Raw genomic sequence first — 14,594 nt, forward strand, 5'->3', positions numbered from 1 at the left:
CACAATATGTATCTAATTAAGTGGTTAAGTGTCCTAGGAAGAGTCTGAGAAGTCTTGGGTTCAAACCTTAGCTTGTGCAGAAAAATTTGTTTTGATTAGTTAAACCCTTGGCTCTAGTCAGTAGGCTTTTAAATAAATGTGCTTGAAACATGACAGAAAGGGCCTGCTGGTCTAGGGGGTAAGTGGCGTGTTACCTATGCCAGAGGACAGAGGTTCGAATCCTAGTGGGCGCAATAGGTGTTTTATTCTGCTGCTGTGCCGTGGGAGTGTTGTGGGTTGGTTGAAACACTAAAGTTGTTGAGGGGAATTCAAATTGAGTAGTTGAGGGGAGGTGTGATTGGTTGGAGGGATTTGAGGAGGGATTTTAAGAGAGTATTAAGGGATTTTGAAGTTGTGGGGAGTTGGTGCCGAATGGGGACTCTAGGTACGCAAAGGAATTGGCCTTGGGGAAGAATGGGGTTTTGGGTAAGTTTTGGCACTTGGTTTTGGCTACTTCTGTTCTTTGGAAATTGATTGGTGCCAAGAGGTTTTTATTGTATCTCTCATCTATTTTACTTATTTCGGGTTGCGTTTTAAGTCTCTCTCTCTTTTTGTTTGGGGTTTGACAAAATAACCTCTTCTGTACTTTGTTGTCGTGACCGATCATGATTTCTCCTCTCCCTCTCCCTCTCCCAAATCGATTTTGGCCTTTGACCGAATACTCCCCTCTTTTCTTCTCTCGATCCTTTCTTCCTTTTGTCAATCAGTTTCCTCTCTGGCCGAATACCCTATACTTTTTCTTCTCTCTCTCTACTCTTTCTACTTTTATCAAGTCTCCCATCTCTTATACTGTTTGAGCCGAAATCCCTTTTTCCTCTTCTTCGACACCGTTTCTCATCTCCTCTTTCTCTTTTATTTTTGGCGTTCCTTTTGGGTTCTAGAACTTCTCAAGGAGTGAAGGAGTATACAGTGATTTTGAAGCATTCGAAACCTTTCTCTCGTCACTCGATCGAAGGCAACTCTATTCTTAGGCAATGTGTGCAACACAAGTATTTGACTTGCATCATAGGTGTTGGCTGAATGCTTCTTCCCTACTTTTTGGGATCCAAGTTTCTATAAATTAGCATATGTTGACTAAAGCCTTGTGTTTAAGCAATCTTGATTAATAAAATCCGCTTGTAATGTAGATATCCGTCAAAAAGTATGTAATCAACCTTCGTCACTGGTTTAAACGAGCTAAACCACACTCATTCAATCAAGGCAAGTATCAAATATTATTTTAGTTTAAGTGTTAAAAAGAGGGTGATCAACCCTATTGATTTAAGAACTGACAGAGTGTCTTGATTGAATATAGGTTTGGTGCTCGTGGGCTTCTGCGCCTTTTTGCAAACAAGGTGTGTAAACATTACCAAATCGTAAATCGGCGGAAGCCGAAAAATGTGACCATTGACGCTACACAGGCGTGCGCTCGCTTGTGTTATAAACCTTATGCCTAAACATAGGCGATTGATCGTGGAGGCCACTGTGAGCGATTTCACGAGCTTAGGCCATTTTGGGCCGAACTGGGTCGTGTGGGCCCCAGGGGCATATGGGCCCCACACGAATAAACCATACAAACATGTGGAGAACATTGGGCTAGGTTGTGTAACCCACACGGCCAAGGCCACTTCTGTGCTAGGAGGGCTCCACGGGCATGTGGGCCTACATGGTTCCGCATTGTGGGCCTTGGGCCCATCTTCACTATTTGACTGTTAAGGTTACATGGGTCGCCCAAGACAATTGTGGACCTATTATTGAGTCGGTAAGTATACCTAGACCCCAAATTGATAAAATGATTGTTATGCCCCTATGTGGCAAAATGACTATTATGTCCTTATGAGATGTATGACTGTAATCAAGCATGCCATTTTATATATATTGCATACATGTATGATATTATGACATGATGCATGATATGTTGCATAGGGATGGGTTTATTATGATTGGAGAAAGTGTACTGTACTAGCAGCTCTGCTACAAATACTATTTAGTGGCGCAACCGGTGCTATTGTTGAGTGTAGGGATGGGTGGGTTGAGTTTATCCCCACATGGAGTGTAGGGCTAGATGGAGTGAAGTGTAGAGGTTGGTTGGGCAGGATCTCTGACTGCATATCTGTACTATTACTATCACTGAAATGGGCTAAAGTCCACACTAATACTGATACTGAAATGGGCTAAGGCCCCAACTGAAGCTGAACTGTTACTGGGATGGGTTTAGGCTCAGACTGTGTTTACTTAGTGTATGACTAAATAATTTTTTATTAAGGGATTACACACTGAGTTTCATAAACTCACCCTTTTGTTTAACTGTACAGGTAATCCCCAATCTTAGGTGGGTTGGTGCTGCGAGGGACTCGAAGGTGGCCACACAACCGTACATGCTTCCATATTTGACTTTTAATTTATAAGTAATTTTAATTTGAGTATTTTTATGTAATAAGGCCTCTTTAAGTTTTTAAATCTTTAATTTGGGGGTTTATTGTTTTGGTTTATATCTTCTAGCAATGGGACGTGAGTTTTCAAAAGATAAAGGCTTTCCAAAACATCGCGAATATGGAACATAGTTTAAAAAGCTTCTGCAAGAAATAATTTTTTAAAATTAATGAGAATTTTACGAGGTCAACATTTTGATAAATGACTCATTTTTGGAATCCAAATAAAATGTTTATAAAATTTTCATTAAGAACCCATGACTAAGGTAAACAAGGAAAAGGTTTTCCAACAATATCACCCTTTTTTTTTTTAAAACACTTCAATGGGACATTGCCAGATTTGGCCGTAATGTCTAGGCCGGGTTTTGGGTGTTACATTTAGTGGTATCAAAGTCAGGTTGCAAAACTTGGCTGTGGATTTGGGTTTCTTTAAAACTTAGAATTTCCAAAAGAATCGTTTTAAAAGATTTAACGTATTTTGAAATGTTTTACTGAATGTGTGGTACACCGAGTCTCTAGTGTCGACTCTGCAAGTCTTCTAAAACTATTGCTTGTTTTAAATTGAAATAATGATACTACTGTAGGTAGTAGACTGTACTGAAATCTCTATTTAGGGTAAACTAAAACTGTAGTAAGACTGTGATTCATGAAAACGAACTCTGAATTACTGATACTGTTATTCATAAAATATCTGTTAATAAACACTGGAACAGTAAAATGATGCATAAAATTATTAATACGGATAAGTGTAATTTGATAATAAGTACTAGAGGTACTCGTGGAAGGGTTACAAGAGGTCACAGATGAGGCCGTGGAGGTGCTCTGACTGGGTCTTCGTCATCTGGCCACTGCCTAATGTTGAGGCTAGGGAGGCACCGACTTCACCAAGGACTGAGACTGCGTCTCACGATCGTGCGGCTGGGGAAGACGCATTGTCCCAGGCTATGTTGAGAATTTTGGAGAGGATCGTTGGGCCCAATATTGGTACTGTGGGTCGTGGGTTGGTTACGGAATGAATCCGGTCTAATGGAGTTGAGATTTTTAGGGGTATTGCTGGAATAGGCCCTAATGTGGCAGAATATTGGATTGAGGCCACGAAGAGGATAATGGATGACCTCGACTATACCCTTGAGTAGAAACTAAAGGGTGCAATGTTACTGCTACGAGATGAGGCCTATCAGTTGTGGATTACAGCTAAAAAAGGTATTTAGCCTAATCGGTTGACTTGGGAATTCTTCAAGACTGGTTTCCAAGGAAAATATGTGGGCGCTAGTTATATGGATGCCCGAAGAAGAGAATTTCTAAATTTGACGCAAGGGATAAATTAGTGGCCGAATATAAGGCTAAATATTTACGATTAAGTCACTATGTGCGAAGCATGGTGGCGATTGAGTACGAGCAGTGCGTTCGTTTAGAGGATGCCTCAAGGATAGTCTAAGGGTTCTGATAACTCTACAGAGGGAGCGAGATTTTGTTGCTTTGGTCGATAAGGTGAAGATCGCTGAGGATGTGAAGCGCGTTGAGCACCAGAATAGTAAAAAGAAAATGGTAGGAACAAGAGGGATTCGAAGATCTCAAGTTCATTTCTAAGGCCTAAGAAAAAGGCCAGAGTTGATGGGCCAGTCAGAGTTGGGCCCCCTGTTGTTGCTACAGGACCGCAGCCCTATGCTGATTGTGGAAGACACTATTAGGGTGAGTGTTGGAAAAGGATTGTGGCATGTCTGATATGTGAGTCGTTGGAGCATCGTATCAGAAATTGTCTACGGAGGCCCGATCAAATGCAAGCTACCGATATGGGAACTGTACAGCCGCCGAGAGGTGTTCAGTAGCCACCAAGAGGCTGTGGTCAGGCCAGAGGTGGTAATGGACTGGGCCAGGGTTAGAGGGCACCGGGTAGAAGTGCTGGTCGTACTGAGGCAAGGCAACCAACTCTGGTTTATGCTGCACATCACTGAGAGGATGAAGATGCTCCAGATGTTATCACGGGTAAGTTCTTCATTAATAATGTACCTTATACTGCACTGATAGATATAGGATCTACTCATTCCTATATAGCCTGTAATGTGTCTGAGACTTTGGGTATCTTGGTTGAGAGTACTTCGAGTGAGATTACTGTGTTGAGTCCATTGGGGTAGTCAATGAGGGTAGATAACCTATTCAAAGATGTACCTTTAGAGGTATCGAGTGAGCTTGGATCATGTTACGAAACGGATGGTACTAAGAATTACGGAGGATGTCGAGGTAGTTGTAACTGCAGGGCGTCGAAATTACTTTCCAAATGTGATATCTACATTAAGGGCTGAGAAATTGATCCGTAAGGGTTGTAAGGCGTATCTAGCTTACATCGGTGTTTTAGATTTTGAGGTTTCTACTATTAGGGATATCAGAACAGTTAAAAATTTTCCTAATGTTTTTCCTGATAAGCTGTATGGGTTACCTCCAAACTGTGAAGTTTAGTTTGGGATTGAGCTTCTGCCTGGTACAGCTCTGGTGTCCATCGCACCTTATAGAATGGCACCGAAGGAGCTTGTGGAGCTTAAATCCTAGATTCAAGAGTTACTGGATCGAGGGTTCATCCGCCCTAGTGTGTCTCCGTGGGGAGCACCGGTTTGATTTGTAAAGAAGAAGGATGGATCCATGCGTATGCTTCGATTGTCGTCAACTAAATAAATTGACTGTTAAGAATAAGTACCCCTACCGAGAATTGATGATTTATTCAACCAATTTCAAGGAGCTTCGATTTTCTCTAAGATTGATCTCCAATCTGGATACCATCAACTAAGGGTCAAAGAAGCTGATGTTTACAAGACAGCATTTAGGACTTGTTATGGTCATTACGAGTTCCTAGTGATGCTGTTTGCACTGACAAATGCACCAGCAGCTTTTATGGATTTGATGAACCGAGTGTTCCAGCCTTATTTGGATCGGTTCGTAGTGGTGTTTATTGATGAGATTCTGGTGTATTCGAGAACTGAAGATGAACATGATGCACATCTCTGAGTGGTTTTGCAAATTCTAAGGGAGAAACAATTGTACGCCAAGTTTAGTAAGTGTGAGTTTTGGTTACGAGAGGTAACATTTCTGGGCCATGTGGTACCTGCTGAAGGGATCAGGGTTGATCCTCGAAAAATTGAAGTTGTTTTGGATTGGAAGTCGCTTAAGGCAGTATCTGAAATTCATAATTTTCTGGGACTAGCAGGATATTATAGACGTTTTGTTGAGGGGTTTTCATTGATTGTTGCACCTCTGATGAAGTTTTTATGTAAGGGTGTGCCGTTTAACTGGACTAACGCCCATCAAGAGAGTTTTGAGAAGCTTAAGAAAGTTCTAATTGAGGCCCTTGTCTTAATATAGCCAGAGTCTGGGAAAGAGTTCATCGTCTATAGTGATGCATCACATGTTGGTTTGGGATATGTGTTATGCAAGAGGGTAAGGTGGTGGCATATGCATCTCGTTAGCTTAAGAATCATGAGGTTAATTATCCGATGCACGACATGGAATTGGCCACAGTGGTATTCGCACTGAAGATTTGGAGGCATTACCTATACGGTGAGAAATGTCACATTTACACTGATCACAAGAGCCTCAAGTATCTCCTCACTTAGAAGGAGTTAAATCTTAGGCAGCGTAGATGGACTGAGCTGCTTAAATACTATGACTGTACGATCAAATACCATCCTGGGAAGGCCAATGTGGTGGCTGACGCATTGAGTCATAGGGCTATTACTGATCTAAGGGCGATGTTTGCTCGTTTCAGCTTATTTGATGATGGTAGTCTGTTGGCCGAACTTTAGGTTAAACCGATGTGGATTGAGCAGATTAAGGGTAAACAGTTGGAGGATAAGTCACTGGTTTCTCGATTCTGACAGATTGAGAGTTATAGCATATCAGATTTTGGACTGAATAACGAAGGGGTACTCTGTTTCCATGGGAGAGTTTGTGTATTGAAAAATACTGATTTGAGACAGTCTAACTACCAGAGGCGGATAGTAGCCCTTATGCTATGCATCACGGCGGAAATAAGATGTACCAAGACCTTCGTGAGTTATACTAGTGGCAAAGTCTTAAGCGTGAAGTTACCAACTTTGTGGGTAAATGTCTGACTTGTCAGCAGGTTAAGGTTGAACATCAGTTGCCTTCAGGGTTGCTTCAGCCAGTTAAGATTCCACTTTGGAAGTGGGAGAGAGTAACATGGACTTTGTTAGTGGGCTACCCCTAACGCCTTCTACAAAGGATTCAGTATGGGTCATCAAGGATCGATTGACCAAATCTGCCCATTTCATACCAGTCCGTACTGATTATTCTTTACAAAAGCTGGCTAAATTTTATGTGACAGAGATAGTAAGACTGCATGGGGTACCGGTTTCCATAATATCTGATAGGGATCCTTGCTTCACGTCTCAGTTTTAGAAGAAACTGCATGAAGTACTGGGTACAAGGTTGGACTTCAGTACTACGTTCCATCCTTAGGCAGATGGTTAGTCAGAGAGGGTGATTTAGATACTGCAGGTCATGTTAAGGAGTTGTGTGATAGATTTTCAAGGCAGTTAGGAGGACTACTTGCCGTTAGTAGAGCCCACGTACAACAGTAGTTACCAGTCTAGCATACAGATGGAACTTTAAGAGGCATTATATGGTCGTAGGTGTCGTGTTGGACTGAGTTGGACCTTACGTTAGTTTCAAATACTGAAGATAAAGTTAGACTAATTTAGGAGCGACAAAAGGCAACATCAGATAGACAGAAGTCGTATGCGGATCTCAAGTGTAAAGAGATTGAGTATTCTGTAGGGGATTTTATTTTTCTCAAAGTCTCGTTACGGAAAAAGGTACCGAGATTTGGATGGAAGGGCAAGTTAAGCCTTGGTTCATCGGGCCTTACCGCATACTGAAACGTGTGGGACCGGTTGCATATCAATTTGAGTTACCTCTTGAGTTAGACCGAATTCACGATGTGTTCCATGTCTTTGTGCTGAGACGTTGTTACTCTGATCCCACGCATGTTATCTCGGTTGGGGAGATTGAGGTTAGACCAGATCTGACTTTTAAGGAAGAGCTGGTCTATATTTTAGTGCGTGATGTAAAAGTGTTAAAGAAGAAGTCCATCCCACTAGTTAAGGTGCTTTAGTGTAATCACAGCTCTGAGGAGCCCACGTGGGAACCTAAGGAAGTCATACGACAACTATACCCTCCTCTATTTTGACCAGGTAAATTTTGAGGCCAAAATTTTCGTTTAGGAGGTGGAGTTGTAACCCCCCAAATCTTAAACATTTATTTACGTATGTTTTGGCACACAACTGTGTATCTGCTTTAGTGGTTAAGTGTCCTGGGAAGAGTTTGAGAAGTCTTGGGTTAAAACCTTGGCTTGTGTAGAAAAATTTGTTTTGATTGGTTAAACCCTTGGCTCCAATTATTAGGCTTTTAAATAAATTTGCTTAAAACATGACAGAAAGGGCCTGCTAGTCTAGGGGGTAAGTGGCATGTTACCTATGCCAGAGAACAGAGGGTCGAATCTTGGTGGGCGCAATGGGTGTTTTATTTTGCTGCTGTGTCGTGGGAGTGTTGTGGGTTGGTTGAAACATTGAAGTGGTTGAGGGAAATTCAAATTGAGTAGTTGAGGGGAGGTGTGATCGGTTGGAGGGATTTTAAGAGAGTATTAAAGGATTTTAAAGTTGTGGGGAGTTGATGCCGAATAGGGACTCTATGTACTCAAAGGAATTAGTCTTGGGGAAGAATAGGGTTTTGGGTAAGTTTTGGCACTTCGTTTTGGCTACTTCTGTTCTTTGGCAATTGATTGGTGCTAAGAGGTTTATATTGTATCCCTCATCTATTTTTCTTATTTTGGGTTGTGTTTTAGGTCTCTCTCTCTTTTTTAGTTTGGGATCTGACAAAATAACCTCTTTTGCACTTTGTTGTTGTGACCGATCATGATTGCTCCTCTCCCTCTCCCAAATCAGTTTTGGCCTTTGACTGAATACTCACCTTTTTCCTTCTCTCGATCTTTTTTTCCTTTTCTCAGTCAATTTCCTTTCTGGCCGAATACCCCATACTTTTTCTTCTATCTCTACTCTTTCAACTTTTATCAAGTCTCCCCTCTCTTATACTATTTGAGCCGAATATCCATTTTTCCTCTTTTTTGACACTGTTTCTTATCTCCTCTCTCTCTTTTATTTGTGGCGTTTCTTTGGGTTCTAGAACTTCTCGAGGAGTGAAGGAGTATACAATGATTTTGAAGCATTCGAAACCTTTCTCTCGTCACTTTATCGAAGGTAACTCTATTCTTAGCCAACATGTTCAACCTAAGTATTTGACTTGCATCATAGGTGTTGGCTGAATGCTTCTTCCCGACTTTTTGGGTTTTGAGTTTCTATAAGTTAGCATATGTTGACTAAAGCCTTGTGTTTAAGCAATCTTGATTAATAAAATCCGCTTGTAATGCAGATATCCGTCAAGAGGTATGTAATCAACCTTCGTCAGTTGTTTAAGTGAGCTAAACCACACTTGTTCAATCAAGGCAAGTATCAAATATTATTTTGGGTTAAGTGTTAAAAAGAGGGTGATTAACCCTATTGATTTGAGGACTGACAGAGTGTCTTGATTGAATATAGGTTTGGTGCTCGTGGGCTTTTGCGCCTTTTCGCAAACAAGGTGTGTAAACATTACCCAAATCGTAAATCGGCAGAAGCCGAAAAATGTGACCATTGACGCTACACGGGCGTGCGCTCGCTTGTGTGGTAATCCTTATGCCTAAACATATTCGATTGGTCGTGGAGGCCACCATGAGAGATTTCATGGGCTTATGTCGTTTTGGACCGAACTGGGCCGTGTGGGCCCCATGGACATGTGAGGCCCACACGAATAAACCACACGGACATGTAAAGAATTTTGGGCCAGGTTGTGTAACTGACACGGCCAAGGCCACTTCTGGGCTAGGAGGGCCCCATGGGCATGTGGGCCCACATGGGTCCGTATTATGCACCTTGGGCCCGTATTCACTGTTTGACTGTTAAGGTTGCACGGGTCGCCCGAGATAACTGTGGACCTACTGTTGGGTCGGTATGTATTCCTAGACCCCAAATTGATAAAATGATTGTTATGCCCCTACGTGGTAAAATGGCTATTATGTCCTTATGAAGTGTATGACTGTAATCGAGCATGCCATTTTATACATAGTGCATACATGTATGATATTATGACATTACACATGATATGTTGCATGGGGATGGGTTTATTATGATTGGAGGAAGTGTACTGTACTGACAACTCTGCTGCAAATACTGTTTAGTGCTGCAATCGGTGCTATTGTAGAGTGTAGGGATGGGTGGGTTGATTTTATCCCCACATGGAGTGTAGGACTGGATAGAGTGGAGTGTAGAGGCTGGTTGGGTAGGATATCTGATTGCATATCTGTACTGTTACTGTCATTGAAATAGGCTAAAGCCCACACTAATACTTATACTGAAATGGGCTAAGGCCCCAACTAAAACTAAACTGTTACTGGGATGGGTTTAGGCCCAGACTGTGTTTGCTTACTGTATGATTAACTAAATTTTTATTAAGGGATTACACAATGAGTTTTGTAAACTCACCCTTCTGTTTAATTGTATAGGTAATCCCCAGGCTTAGGCGGGTTGGTGCTACGAGGGACTCGAAGGTGACCACACAGCCGCACATGCTTCCATATTTGACTTTTAATTTATAAGTAATTTTAATTTTGGTATTTTTATGTAATAAGGCCTCTTTAAGTTTTTAAATCTTTAATTTGGGGTTTTATTATTTTGGTGCAGATCTCGCTAGCGAGGGGCGTGAATTTTCAAAAGATAAAGGCTTTCCAAAACACCAGGAATACACAACATAATTTAAAAAGCTTCTGCAAGAAATAATGTTTTAAAATTAAAAACAATTTTACCAGGTTAACATTTCGATAAGCGACTCATTTTTGGAAACCAAATAAAGTGTTTTTAAAAGTATCTTTAAAAACCCACAACTAAGGTAAACAAGGAAAAGGTTTTTTGGCGATATCACCCTTTTTTTTCAAAAAACACTTCAATGAGACATTGCTAGATTTGGCCGTAACGTCTAAGCCGGGTTTGGGGTGTTACAAGTAATCTGTGCCAGCTGGAACAAAATGAGCCAATTTAGTCAATCTATCCACAGTAACCCAGATCACATCTTTCTTGCTCGGTGTCAATGACAAACCGGATACAAAATCCATCGTGACTCTATCCCATTTCCACTCTGGTATCATGATCGGCTAAAGCAATCTAGAAGGTACCTGATGCTCGACTTTTACTTGCTTACATACTAAACATTTCGAAACAAAGTCAGAAATGTCTCGTTTCATACCATGCGACCAGTAAAGCTGTTTCAGATCATTATACATTTTCATACTACCCGGGTGAATAGATAATCGACTATTATGAGCTTCATTCAAAATCATTTGAATCAAATCTAGATTTCTCGAAACACATATTCAGTTTCTGAACATCAGACAACCCTCAGCATCAACTCGAAATTCTAAATCAACATTCAAGTCACATTGGCCCCGCTTTGCTAACAAATTATTCTCAACTTTCTGAGCATCACAAATCTGTTTAATATATAACGGTCTTGCTTTTAAATCATCTATAATCGAACCATCATCAAACATAGCAATATGCGCATTCATTACACACAAAGCAAACAATGATTTTCTGCTTAGAGCATAGCAACAATATTAGCCTTTCCCGGATGGTAATCAATCACAAGTTCGTAATATTTTAGCAACTCTAACCATCGTCGCTATTTCAAATTCAGATCTTTGTGAGTCATCAAATACTTCAAACTTTTGTGATCAATATAAACATGAAATTTCTCACCTTACAGATAGTGACGCCATATTTTCAATAACACAATATCTGCCAATTCTAGGTCGTGCGGCTTTAGCTATCTCGAGGCATAAGCTATGACTTTGCCTTCCTACATTAACACACAACCCAAACCATTTAAAGATGCATCACTATAGATAAAAAATACTTTACCCGATTCTAGCTGAACTAGCACTGAAGCTTCGGTCAAAAGGGCTTTCAACTGATCAAAAACTTTTCTGGCACTTTTCTGACCACTCAAACTTAATATCTTTCTATAGTAGTTTCATCATCGGGGTTGCAATCATAGAGAAACCTTTCACGAATCGTCTATATTAACCAGCAAGTCCTAGAAAGCTTCGAACTTCAGAAACATTTCTTGGAGGTTTCCAATCAAGTATAGCCAAAATTTTACTCAAATCAACCCAAATACCTGATGCTGCTACAACATGTCCTAAAAAAACTGACTTCGCGTAACTAAAACTCGCATTTACTGAACTTCGCATACAACTATTTAATCGCAAAGTCTGTAACACAAGTCTAAGATGTTTGGCATGCTTGGTTTCATCATGGGAATAGATCAAAATGTCATCTATGAACACAACCACAATCTGATCTAAATACTGTCTAAAGACCCAATTCATCAAATCCATGAAAACAGCAGTGCATTAGTAAGACTAAAAGGCATAACTAAAAACTCATAATGCTTGTACCTTGTTCAGAAAGTAGTTTTCAGCACATCAGAGTCTTTAACTTGAAACTGATAGTAACTTGATCTCAAATCTATCTTTGAAAACATTGTAGCCCCTTTCAACTGATCGAATAGGTCGTCAATCCGTGGCAACAAATATTTATTCTTTATAGTCACCTTATTGAGCTGTCTATAGTCGATACACATTCTCATAGTTTCGTCTTTCTTTTTCATAAATAAAACTGGTGCACCCCAGGGGGAGAAACTCGGTCGCACGAAACCTCTATCTGTCAACTCTTGCAACTGAGCTTCAATTCTTTTAATTCAGTAGGTGCCATTCTGTATGGAGCTATCGATATCAGAGTCGTCCCTGGCACTAACTCAATACCAAACTCTACTTCTCGGATAGGAGGCAAACCCCAAAAATTCTTCAAGAAACACATCCGGATCCTCCCACACAACTGGTACTAATTTAATATTTTTCTCGGTCACTTTACTATCAAGCACGTACGTAAAGTAAGCTTCACAACCCTTCCTCACATATTTCTGAGCTAACACCGAAGATATCACTGTCGATAAACCATTCAGATCATTAGATTCAATCCAAATAGTCACATCATTCTAGCACCATAAATCAATAGTCTTTCTTTTGCAGTTTACGACAGCATCATGCAAAGTCAACTAGTCCATACCCAGAATTATGTCGAACTCATCAAATGAAAACAACATCAAATCAGCTGGAAAACAGGAATCTCGAATCATCAAAGGACAATTCTTACACACTTTGTCAACCAGAACACACTGGTCTAAGGGGTTCGATACTCTAATCACAAACTCAGTAGACTCTACAGGTAAACTCGTACTAGATACTAAAGTCTCACATGCATAAGAATGAGTGCAATTACACTAGTATCATAGAGAGTGAATGTACCAGTAATAACATCGAGAGATGAAGCCTTCTCGCAAGCCCGAATGGCATAAGCTCTGATAGGTGCGGGAGTCTCATATCGAACTGCTGTGTCTTTAGTTCCTCTCAGACTGCTACTCACATTACCTGTATTTCTGGGTGGTCTACCTCGAGCTGACATATTACTCAGTCTTGCATTTTGTACCGTGTTTTGTTTAGCTAACTCAGGGCATTCATGAAAGAAATGATTCATTGATCCACATTTAAAACAGGACTGATCAAGCAATCTACAACTGTCGGGATGTCGTTTACCATAATGTTTGCACTCTTGTTGCTTTGACCTAACGTTACCAACACTAGCTACTGAGTTAGCTTTTGAACTCACACATGGTCTATCCCAGTCATGTCTAGTATAACCCGCAGTAGCCTTTGAACGGCTAGAGTCATCTCAGAATGTCTTTGATACCGACTGGAATGACTTACTCGATGGTCTCTTACGTGAATCTCTAGCTTCAAAGTCAGCTTTTCTTTTCTCTTTCTCGAGCTCTTCGACTTTGCATGCTCACTCAACCAGTACTACGAACTCTTTTATTTTCAGAATACCAACTACCAGTTTAATGTCTTCATTTAACCCATCTTCGAATCTTTTACACATTATAGCTTCAGTAGATACACATTCACGGGCATCTCTACTGAGTCTCACAAATTTCTGCTCATATTCTGTCATGGTCATATGACCCTAAATGTAACGCCTCCATGCCCGAGACCATCACCGGAGTCGAGCTTGAGGGGTTACCGAACATAATTTATCAATTTAAGAACTTCAAATCATTTGTTTCTACATTCACAGCTTTCTAGCTACTCGTGTCATAGTTACAAGAAAAATCATATCTCGAGTTACGAAATTAAAAATCAAGATCCGTAAATTTTCCCTGAATCTAGACTCATATATATATTTACTAATTTTTTTCTAGAATTTTTTATTGGGCCAATTAGTACAGTTTATTAATTAAAGTATCCCCTGTTTCAGGGTTCGACTGCTCTGACCTCTGTGTATTACGAATCAGATATATCTCTATACAAAATTTCAATGACTATGAGGTTTGTTTCTATTAAAACTAGACTCAATAAGGAATCTGTACATAAAAATAAAAAATTATAATTATTTTAGTAAAATTTATTATGAATTTTTAAAGTCAGAACAGGGGATCCGGAAATCACTCTAGCCCTGTTTCGCAAAAGTTTAAATATCTCATAAAATATAATTTATATTCCTATTTTGTTCAATCCATATGAAAATAGACTCATTAAGCTTAAATTTCATAACTTACTCATCATTTGGTTCTGTTTATACTATTTTTAGTGATTTTTCAAATTCATGTCATTGCTGCAGCAATATTCTGTTTTAAGGCAAGTTTCATCTTTCCATGAATTTTTATGAACTAGATAACTTTGTTAAACTTCCATGATATCAAACATGATCTAAATTAGCCATCACCATGACTTATCAATATCAAAATTTTCTCAACCAAACATGGCCATATCATAAAATTATTTACACAAAATAGGTATATTGCTATACATGCCATACTTAAGTAGTTGTACAAGGCATTTACCAAGATAAAAGTCCTTTGGATAGTGTGATCGAACTTTCGACCTATCCCGATTCCTGAGCCGGCTTGTTCAAAACTATAGTGAATGAA

The sequence above is a fragment of the Gossypium arboreum genome, chromosome 13 (genome assembly GCF_025698485.1).
Source record: "Gossypium arboreum isolate Shixiya-1 chromosome 13, ASM2569848v2, whole genome shotgun sequence".
Classification (NCBI taxonomy): domain Eukaryota; kingdom Viridiplantae; phylum Streptophyta; class Magnoliopsida; order Malvales; family Malvaceae; genus Gossypium; species Gossypium arboreum.